Source organism: Ovis aries, chromosome 8, assembly GCF_016772045.2.
Source record: "Ovis aries strain OAR_USU_Benz2616 breed Rambouillet chromosome 8, ARS-UI_Ramb_v3.0, whole genome shotgun sequence".
In the NCBI taxonomy this organism is placed as follows: domain Eukaryota; kingdom Metazoa; phylum Chordata; class Mammalia; order Artiodactyla; family Bovidae; genus Ovis; species Ovis aries.
The window spans coordinates 43,462,838-43,474,408 of NC_056061.1; positions in this window are offsets into that span (position 1 = coordinate 43,462,838).

Below are 11,571 nucleotides of genomic sequence, written 5' to 3' on the forward strand. Positions count from 1 at the left end.
GATTACCAGTTATTAAAACACAAGTTAAAAAGAAAAGCAGAGAAAGGAAAGGAATTTATAAGACCAAGAAAATCAAGGGAACAGATTAAATTCTGCTATTAGACATAACATGCTGCTGCTGCTGCTGCTGCTAAGTCGCTTCAGTCGTGTCTGACTCTGTGCGACCCCATAGACGGCAGCCCATGAGGCTCCCCCGTCCCTGGGATTCTCCAGGCAAGAACACTGGAGTGGGGTGCCATTTCCTTCTCCAATGCATGAAAGTGAAAAGTGTAAGTTGCTCAGTCATGTCCGGCTCTTAGCAACTCCATGGACTGCGGCCCACCAGGCTCCTCCATCCATGGGATTTTCCAGGCAAGAGTGCTGGAGTGGGGTGCCATTGCCTTCTCCAAGACATAGCATAGAATATTTTTATTTTTAAAAAATGAAGGTAGAATTAATAGATGGGTTAAGTTTATAGAATTGCAAAGGATATTGACATTATTATTTATAAATAGCAGAAATCTCTAACAACTATTTTTCTTATAAATTATGAAAGAGGTCATTTAAAAATAAGTCTTTTGAAAGATTCTTTTACCCGTAGATCGGAGAACATATAGATTTCCTCACCATCAAATATTACTCAGAATAAAGGGTTAAATTAAATTCCTATTGGATAGCCAAAAACAGATCATTGAGTATATTTATGGTAACATCTTGACTTTACTATTATATAAAGTGTTCTGGGAAATTTTTCCAAGAAATTGAATCATGAGAAGGATGGACCATTGGCCTGATTAGTATGGCAAGTCTTTTACACTAAAGAATCTATTATTATGACTAGTTATCAATGTCTAACTTACCTAGATTTTCTCTTTTCAATCTTTTTCTTCACTCACTATATAAAAATCTATAATTTCTACTACAAAGGTAGATACTAACCATTTAAAGCTGCATTCCAAATTACTATGATGAATAAAAGTGTTTAATAATTGTAATAACTTTGTAACCCCTTGACAATCTTACAGATAATTATTATTTTAGACTATAAATACTACCTCCAAAAGGCAAACTGTCATCTACTTTGAATCATATAATTGTCAGTCTTCTGTTCAAAGTTCTAAACCATAGCAACAGAAATTTACTTACCATTTTAAGGAATGCAGGTATGAAACTAAAGAATAATTAGGTAAGAATCCAATAGACAGAAATTTAGGGATGGTTAAACATTTAATATAATTTTGTTATGTGTTTTCTTGTATTTATATTTATATACATGTTCATTTATATATGCATTTAGTATTCCATATATAAAATATATATTCTATATGGACATAAACATATGCATATTCTATGTATACATGTGTTCCATATATCTGTGATTTTATATACACACACATATATATGTATATCTATATATATATAGATAGATATATATGAAGATTAAATAGAAATTCATGGACATGAAAGTTTTACTTGCTCAGTTGTGTCTGACTCTGCAACCCCATGGACTGTAGCCTGCCAGGCTCCTCTTTCCATGGGATTTTCCAAGCAAGAATATGAGGGTGGGTTGCCATTTATTTCTCCAGATGATCCTCCCCACCCAGGGATTTGAACCTGGGTCCCTTGCATTGTAGATAGACTCTTTACCATCTGAGCCACCAGGGAAGCATGGAAATTCATAGCCCATCGCCTTTAAAATTATTAGGGATGAAACATGAAATTGTTCTTCAAGCATCTTGTTTTAGACATCTAAAATTATATTATGTGAAAGACAAATCAATATGCTTATTTTCAAGGGGGATTTAATTGGAGATTTGATGGAGATTTGATTTATTTTATAGCTATTTTCAGAAGTTCAGCAGTACCTCGGTATCACTTTGATTAAGACTTTTCATGAAGTGAAGTGGCTCAGTCGTGCCCGACTCTTTGCCACCCCATGGACTATAGCCTACCAGGCTCCTCCATCCCTGGGATTTTCCAAGCAGGAATACTGGAGGGGGTTGCCATTTTCTTCTCCAGGAGATCTTCCCAACCCAGGGGTCGAACCTGGGTCTCCCGTATTGCAGGCAGATGCTTTAGCCATCTGAGCCACCAGGGAAGTCTTTTCATAATGACTTTTATATAATAGGTTGCCAACAGAAACATTCTTTATGTAATATTAGCATTTCTTATTATTATTTAAGAAGGACCCTAATTACAAATCCAAGGGAAGTATAAAAATTATATTCAAGGAAAAATAATCTGAACCGTCCTGAATTTGAGCTTACTTTCAATACTGTGATAATTTTTTTATTTTTCTTTTTGAGAAATCTAGTAACTTTGTGTCTTGCAAGCAACATTTTTATGAAACTTTGAAGTTCAATTGTCTAATCTACAGCTTGTCCTAAATCAACATGTGTGTTTGGCAGTGTATCAGGGGCCAGCTGTGAAAGTGTCAAAGGGAAAACATATATTGATTATTTAGATACCATGTAGATACAGCCCCAATAATATAATCTGCTCTGTTAAAATACAAACAAAAATAAAGCTCACCAAATTGGTTATTACTTTTGCATGCATAAGACTGGTCATTTGATTGAATTTTAGGGTTGTGATTGTGTTGACAAACACTCAGAATATGTAACTTTGTATTAAAAGAGAGGTTCTGCTGAGACCCTAATACAGTAGATAGAACTATGAGGAGAGATAAAAACTTATATTCCCAAAGTGAGTTCTGAGAGCCATTTGTCTAATTCTCAAATCTTTCACCTGAATCCTGGATGCAAAATCTAAAATGTGAGCAATGGAACTGAGTGAGTATTCTCATGATGACCTACAGGAGATGTTGTTGCCGCCTCAGATTTAGCCTGAACTCAAGAGTTTCCCCAGGGAGAGCGTGTGTGTATGCTTCCCATTGGGATGTACAGGAAAGGGGAGATTCTGTTCAAAAAAGTAGCTTGGTAAGGAAGATGGGAAGTGGACAGCTGGATTACTAGGAAGATGTGGAAGGCATAAAGCCAGATGTGAGAATCTAATCTAGTAAAAAAGATTTTAATCATCAAAAAAAAAAAAAGACTAGCTATTATGAATACAGCTGGGTGTCTGTCACTTGAATTTAGGTCTTTGAAATGAAAATGAATGTGAAGGGGAGAAAATGGTAATCTCACTTTGTAAAGCTTGGATCTCAAGCAGCACTGCCTTGAGACCCTCTAGTGGGAAGTGGTATTATGGGGAAAAAAAGATTTCTTCCTTGTTATATCCCTTTTGATATAGTTGTCATACTATTTTGGAACCATTAATGTTTGGTGGCTGGAACAAGTGAGAGACAGAATCAGGGGCATGGAACACAGAAGGATATACTTGGGAAAACGGTGTAAACATCCCTGTAACTGGTGAAAAACTTTGAGTTGTTTGATATAGAAGTTAAATTTTTGGCAGTGCATCAGGGATTTCCAAGGGGATGTGAACGCCATGGAAAGCAGGATGAAGCAGGCTTAATCATGGCAACTTTGAGGACACATAAAAGAGCAGTAGAAACTGCAACGTTCAGTGGAGTAGAAGTGTGCTCCGGGGCGAGGAGGGGGGGTGGGGGGGGGGGGGGGGGGGGGGGGGGGTGGAGCAGCTAAATCTAACACAATGGTAAAAATCATGTTGATCCCACTAGAGATGGCTAGTCCTGGTAATCTGTGCAATATACACAAATACCAACTCTTAGAAACAGAAAATGGCTCTAGCAGAGAAGAAGCTGTTGCCCCAAAGAAAGTAGGATTTGTCATAAGCACGCGTAGAAGCCAGAAAACTCTCCAGAGTTCTTGAAATCTTGGCAATGGATTGTGTGCCAGGGTGAGCTGTGGAAACTGAATTCCTACACTTGCAAGTAGCAGCACAATCCAAGAGATTTTGAGTTATGCTAAAATAATTTACCCACATGGGTAAGTGGGACTACATATCAGCGTTTAAACAACTAAAATTATGATTTCTTAAAATTTTCTCTCAATTTCTTTGAATAACAGGGCAATTCATTTTCCTAGAAAAATCTTAGTGAACCAATCTTATTTTGCATTGAACTGCTGCTGCTGCTAAGTCACTTCAGTCGTGTCCGACTCTGAGTGACCCCAGAGTGACCCCGTCCCTGGGATTCATCAGGCAAGACCACTGGAGTGGGTTGCCATTTCCTTCTAATGCATGAAAGTGAAAAGTGAAAGGGAAGTCGCTCAGTCGTATCCGACTCTTAGCGACCCTATGGACTGCAGCCTACCAGGCTCCTCCATCCATAGGATTTTCCAGGCAAGAGTACGGGAGCGGGGTGCCATTGCCTTCTCCGTTGCATTGAACTAGATTTCTTCAAATTATAAAGGGAAATGAAAATGTAGATGATCCTATTGTTCTTTAAACATATAATTTTAATAGCTGAATTGTATTGAATAAATATTACACTGTTTACAAACATTCCCAATTATATGATATTAAAGTCATTTCTAAAATTAAATATCATGAATAATGCCTCACTAAATAAATTTTGCTTAGTACTTTCCACCTCTCCACCCTTCTACCACCCTCATGTAATTTCCTTATGTTAGAATTAAAGAAATGGAATTTGCTTATGTTGTTTAGCATATATTACAAAATTACTTTTAAAATTAGTTATATAAATTGCACTTCTACAAGTGAAGTTAAAATATGCACATTTACTTCTCTTTTACTAACATAAAGTGTTTCTTGCTGCTGCTGCTGCTGCTATTGCTACTGCTGCTGCTAAGTTGCTTCAGTCATGTCCGACTCTGTGTGACCCCATAGACGGCAGCCCACCAGGCTCCCCCATCCTTGGGATTCTCCAGGCAAGAACACGGGAGTAGGTTGCCATTTCCTTTTCCAATGCATGAAAGTGAAAAGTGAAAGTGAAGTCGCTCAGTAGTGTCCCACTCCGCTCAGTAGTGTCCCACTCTTAGCGACCCCATGGACTGCAGCCTACCAGGCTCCTCCGTCCATGAGACTTTCCAGGCAAGTGTGGAGTGGGGTGCCATTGCCTTCTCCAAAGTGTTTCTTAATCATGGAAACAGCAAGAGAGTTCCAGAAAAACATCTATTTCTGCTTTATTGACTATGCCAAAGCCTTTGTCTGTGTGGATCACAATAAACTGTGGACAATTCTGAAAGAGATGGGAATACCAGACCACCTGACCTGCCTCTTGAGAATTGTGTATACAGGTCAGGAAGCAACAGATAGAACTGGACATGGAACAACAGACTGGTTCCAAATAGGAAAAGGAGTACGTCAAGGCTGGATATTGTCACCCTGCTTATTTAACTCATATGCAGAATACATCATGAGAAACCCTGAGCTGGAAGAAACACAAGCTGGAATCAAGATTGCCGGGAGAAATACCAATAACCTCAGATATGCAGATGACACCACCTTTATGGCAGAAAGTGAAGAGGAACTAAAAAACCTCTTGATGAAAGTGAAAGAGGAGAGGGGAAAAGTTGGCCTAAAGCTCAACATTCAGAAAACGAAGATCATGGCTTCCGGTCCCATCACTTCATGGGAAATAGATGGGGAAACAGTGGAAACAGAGTCAGACTTTATTTTTGGGGGCTCCAAAATCATTGCAGATGGTGACTGCAGCCATGAAATTAAAAGACGCTTTCTCCTTGGAAGAAAAGTTATGACCAAACTAGATAGCATATTCAAAAGCAGAGACATTACTTTGCTGACTAAGGTCCGTCTAGTCAAGGCTATAGTTTTTCCAATGGTCATGTATGGATGTGAGAGTTGGACTGTGAAGAAGGCTGAGTGCCGAAGAATTGATGCTTTTGAACTGTGGTGTTGGAGAAGACTCTTGAGAGTCCCTTGGACTGCAAGGAGATCCAACCAGTCCATTCTGAAGGAGATCAGCCCTGGGATTTCTTTGGAAGGAATGATGCTAAAGCTGAAACTCCAGTACTCTGGCCACCTCATGCGAAGAGTTGACTCAATGGAAAAGACTCTGATGCTGGGAGGAATTGGGGGCAGGAGGAGAAGGGGACGACAGAGGATAAGATGGCTGGATGGCATCACTGACTCGATGGATGTGAGTCTGAGTGAACTCCAGGAGTTGGTGATGGACAGGGAGGCCTGGTGTGCTGTGATTCATGGGGTCGCAAAGAGTTGAACACGACTGAGCAACTGAACTGAACTGAACTGAAATTGAAATGGATGTTTCATTCATGGTTAAATTGGCATTTCTTTACTTCCTAATAAGTATTAGATTTTTTAAGTTAGATATTATTTATGATGACTATTGACATTTTTTACCGTTTACATTTTGAAGTTTTAGTGTTGCACATAAAGTTATGATTTAATTTTTAATTATCTACTTTATATTGCAGCAAATGGCTTTAAAACATACTAATTTTTCTTCATATTAAAAACATAGAATGTGCTTATATTTGTCAACTTTTTTTTGCATTTTACCTCATTGTTTCTAAATTTAGAAAATTGCTTCCCATCAAACGCACCCAGATTAAAAGATATTCATTTAATTTTCTTCTGTTTTTATAAATATATAAATATTCAGTGTACTTGAATAGGCTTCCCTGATAGCTCAGTTGGTAAAAAATCCACCTGCAATGGAAAGAAAAAGATGGTGGAAGAGTAGGTAGATGTGGAGTACATCTCTCTCAATGGATAGAACGGGAATACACCTTCAGACACAGCAGTGCATGCAGAACACCAGCTGAGAGCAGACAGGAGTACCTGACCAGAGGGAAAGAATATATAGACCGTTGCAAAACTCGGTAGGATGAAGCAACTAGGGAAAAAACAGAGGTGTTAGTTGGACTGGACCTGCCCTCGGTGGGTGGGAGAACTGCAGCATGGGGTCCAATCCCCACATCGGGGCAATTGTCTAAGTCAGAGGAGAAACATTTAAGGCTGGGAGTGAAACAGCTGATCTGTGGCAGCCTAACTGGAATGAGAATCAGACAGTCCTTGCTGTAGCCATACATACCCCGGTCAGGGACATAGATCTCCTGGAAGGTGCAATGGCTGGGAGCTGGAGTTTAGGATTGTGCAGCAATCCCAGGGCAAGGACTACTGTTGACTGTGGAGAGACAGATCCAGGGGATGTGAGGGAGGAGATGGTGGTGGGAAATGCCTGTGGAGGAAAGCCAGGCAGCCATGGAAGCAAGGCAACACTGCTGAGTAACACTTAGGGGATGGAACCAAAACCTCTCTCCACCCAAATGCTGGCATTGGAAGCTGAACAACAGAGAGGCTGGCTGATCAAAGGCCTGATGAACTGAACTACAGAGTAGGACCCCACCCAGGGTGCCCCTTAAGTGCCTAATGTGCCAATTTACAGAGAAGGACCCCAGTCAGGGTGGCCCCTCTACTTGCCTGATGCACTGAACAACAGGTAAGGACCTCAAGCAAGGGAGTCCGCTAAGTGCCTGAACAGATGGAGCTACAGAGAAAGATTGGCCAAAGATGATTTTTTTTTTAATTTTTATTTTTACTTTATTTTACTTTACAATACTGTATTGGTTTTGCCATACATTGACATGAATCCACCACGGGTGTACATGCATTCCCAAACATGAACCCCCCTCCCACCTCCCTCCCCATAACATGTCTCTGGGTCATCACCATGCACCAGCCCAAGCATGCTGTATCCTGCGTCGGACATAGACTGGCGATTTGATTCTTACATGATAGTATACATGTTTCAATGCCATTCTCCCAAATCATCCCACCCTCTCCCTCTCCCTCTGAGTCCAAAAGTCCATTATACACCTCTGTGTCTTTTTTTCTGTCTTGCATACAGGGTCGTCATTGCCATCTTCCTAAATTCCATATATATGTGTTAGTATACTGTATTGGTGTTTTTCTTTCTGGCTTACTTCACTCTGTATAATCGGCTCCAGTTTCATCCATCTCATCAGAACTGATTCAAATGAATTCTTTTTAACCGCTGAGTAATACTCCATTGTGTATATGTACCACAGCTTTCTTATCCATTCATCTGCTGATGGACATCTAGGTTGTTTCCATGTCCTGGCTATTATAAACAGTGCTGCGATGAACATTGGGGTACATGTGTCTCTTTCAGTTCTGGTTTCCTCGGTGTGTATGCCCAGCAGTGGGATTGCTGGGTCATAAGGTAGTTCTATGGGAACCCTCCTACACTGTTGGTGGGAATGCAAACTAGTACAGCCACTATGGAGAACAGTGTGGAGATTCCTTAAAAAATTGCAAAGATGCTTTCTGATTGCCAGCTATAAGAGGCTCGAAAAAAGACTATGATAGGGCCATAACTTTTGTGGAAGAGGTAGTCGGTGTCCCTGCACACTTGGTGCCGCGAGGGTCCCTGCAAGCCAAGGAGCTGCACCACCTTCATGCTCCACTCTCACTGGGGCAGAGCTGCCACAGGCAAAAAAGTCTTGTGTCTATGCATGCAAAGCCACTTCAGTTGTGTCTGACTCTTTGCGACCCTGTAGACTGTGGCCTACCAGGCCTCTCTGTGAGGATGGGGAGTTCTCCAGGCGAGAATACTGGAGTGTATTGGCCAATACTGGTTGCCATACTCTTTTAGAGCACTATATTTCCTGCTGCCCTAGCTGCCAACACCCCTGAGTACCTGGTGCTGCCAGAACCCCTGCAACACAAACAGCTGCTCCACCTCCATACCTGGCCCTTACAGAGGGCAAACCCAAGTCTTTCAAGGCAGCCTCAGGAGCAAACTTCAGTGGACAACGTACATGCAGAGATGGAAATAAAACCACAATTGAGACCCAGGGGCAGTGTGACTAAAGAAGACCCTAAACCTCCCCACCAGCTGTACAAGCTGCAGGTTAAATCCACACAATCAACTAGGCAGACTCTGTGTCTATGGAATATATAAAAGGTCATTGAGAGCTCTCACAAAAGAAAATGCTCTAGTTCTGAGAGCTGTGGACATTGGAGGCAAGAATGCACAGAAGTAGGACAAGATTAGAATCTGAGCTGCCTCCACAACAGGTCCAGAGATCAGCACAGCGTTGGAGGGCATCCTAGGGAGGTGAGGTTGTCTGTGACTCCCAGAAAGGGAAAGGACTCTGACAGCAGTGACTGAAGAAAAGCATTTATTATTCTTATGTTTTGACCTGTTCTGTAGATTCTCTTGGATTTTTTCACCCACCCCCATGCTGTTTTAGTTGTAGATTTTATTTTCACTATGAAATCTAATTAAGCTTTGTAACATTTTTTCTTTCTTTCTCTTTTTTTTTTTTTCCAACACTCACATATTTTATTGTTGCTATAAACCTCTGCCTCCACGTTGGGCTTTTGCAGTTCTGGGGAGTTCCCCCCCTCCTTTGTTTTTTTTCTCTTTTAATTTTAATTTTTTAACTTATTATTATTTTATCTAAATTTATTTCTTTGCTTTTCCTACTGTTCTTTTCCCCTTGCAGTTAATCTTTAATGTATATAAATCTTCCTTATCGCCTTCTATTTAACTTTGCATATCTATTCTTTCTTTTTTTTTTCCTTTCCTTTCAACATATTTGTTAGTTTAATTTTCATGGCTTTATTCTCCACTTGGCACCTTGCTTTAGTTTTCTTTTCCAGTTTGTGCTTTAGTTAGTTTTGTTCTGGTAGACATGATTTTTGGTTTCCTTTGTTTGCTGGATCAACCTATTGTGCTTTATTTTTGTTGGACCGCTTTGATTTTGCTTATGGATGTATAAGTATATGTGTATATTCAGCTACACTCTATATTGTTATAAATCTCTGCCTCTACATTAGACTGTTGCAGTTCTGCAGAGTTTTCCCTTTTTTTCCCTCTTTTCTTTCTTCTTCTGTTTTTTTCCCTCTTTTTCTAATTTTAATTTTTAATTTTTTAAACATTATTATCTTTCTACATTTATTCCTTTGCTTTTCCTACTGTTCTTTTACCCTTGCAGTTAATCTTTAATATATATAAATCTTCTTGATCTACTTATATTTAACTTTACATGTCTATACTTTCTTTCCTTCATTTCCTCTCAACATATTTGTTTTATTTTCATTGTTTTATTCCCCATTTGGCATCTTGTTTTAGTTTTGTTTTCCACTTTGTGCTTTAGTTAGTTTTGTTTTTAATTGGTAAATATAATATTTGATTTCCTTTGTTTGCCAGGTCAATCTATTGTACTTTATTTTTGTTGGACTGTTTTGACTTTCCTCATGATTGTAGCAGTATTTGAGTATATTCTATTATTTTAATTATTATTTGCCTAATTTTGTAACTGCCATGGTTCATCTTTGGTTTCTCATTTTTGAATATTTGTTTTACTATCACTTAATGCCAAAACAAACCACTTGTGGAGCCTTCATTCCTGATCAGAGATCAAACCCTGAGCCTTTGCAGTGGGAGAACTGACTCCAAGACCCTAGACTACCAGAGAACTAACCCTAGGAAGTATCAAATAGTGAGAACTCACACAAAGGAAACCACTTGAATACAACCACCCAAAGACCAATAGCACCCTGATTACTATATCTACACAACAAACAAAATAAAAATACAAACTCAATCATCAGCAGACAGGATTGCTACCTAACTCAGCCTTGCCCATCAGAGGAAAAACAAACAAAAACTTGGCACAAATCTCACCTTATATGAAGCTTACACAAACCACTGGACCAACCTTAGGAGGGCAGAAACCAAAAAGAAGAAATAATTTAACTCTGAAGCCTGGGAAAAGGAGACCTCAAACAAAATAAGTTAAAAAAAAAATGAAAAGGCAGAGAAACACTAGACAAGTGAAAGAATAAACTAGAAACTGAGAAGTCCAAAAAGATGAAGAGGAAATAGGCAAACTCTCTGAAAAAGAATTCAGAATAATGATAGCAAAGATGATCAAAAGCCTTGAAAACACAATGGAGAAAATGCAATAATGAATCAGTGAAGAACTAGAAGAATTAAAGAATAAACATATGGAGACAGGAAACACAATTAGTGAAATTTAAAATATTTTAGAAGGAACCAATAGCAAAATATCTGAAGCAGAAGAATGAGTCAGTGAGCTGGAAGATACAATAGTGGAAATAACATCTGAAGAGCAATATAAAGACAAAAGAATGAAAAGAACTGAGGATAGTCTCAGAGACCTCTGGGACAATATCAAATACACCAACATTCAAATTGTAGGTGTCCCAGAAGAAGAAGAGAAAAAGAAAGTGTATGAGAAAATTTTTGAAGAGATTATGGGTGAAAAGTTTCCCAACATGGAAAAGGAAATAGTCAATCAAGTCTAAGAGTCGCTAAGAGTCCCATACGGGATAAACCCAAGGAGAAACATGCCAAGACACATACTAATCAAACTAACAAAGACTAAACACAAAGAAATAATATTAAAAGCAGCAAGAGAAAAGCAACAAGTAACATATAAGGGAAACTCCATAGGCTTAACAGCTGATCTTACAGCAAAAACTCTGCAGGCCAGAAGGGAATAGAAGGATATATTTATAGTTTTAAAGTACTGAAAGAAAAATCTAAAACCAAGATCACTGTACCTGGCAAGGATCTCATTCAAAACTGATAAAAAGCTTTTCAGACAAGCAAAAGTTAAGAGAGTTCAGTACCACCAAACCAGTTTTACAGCAAATTTTAAA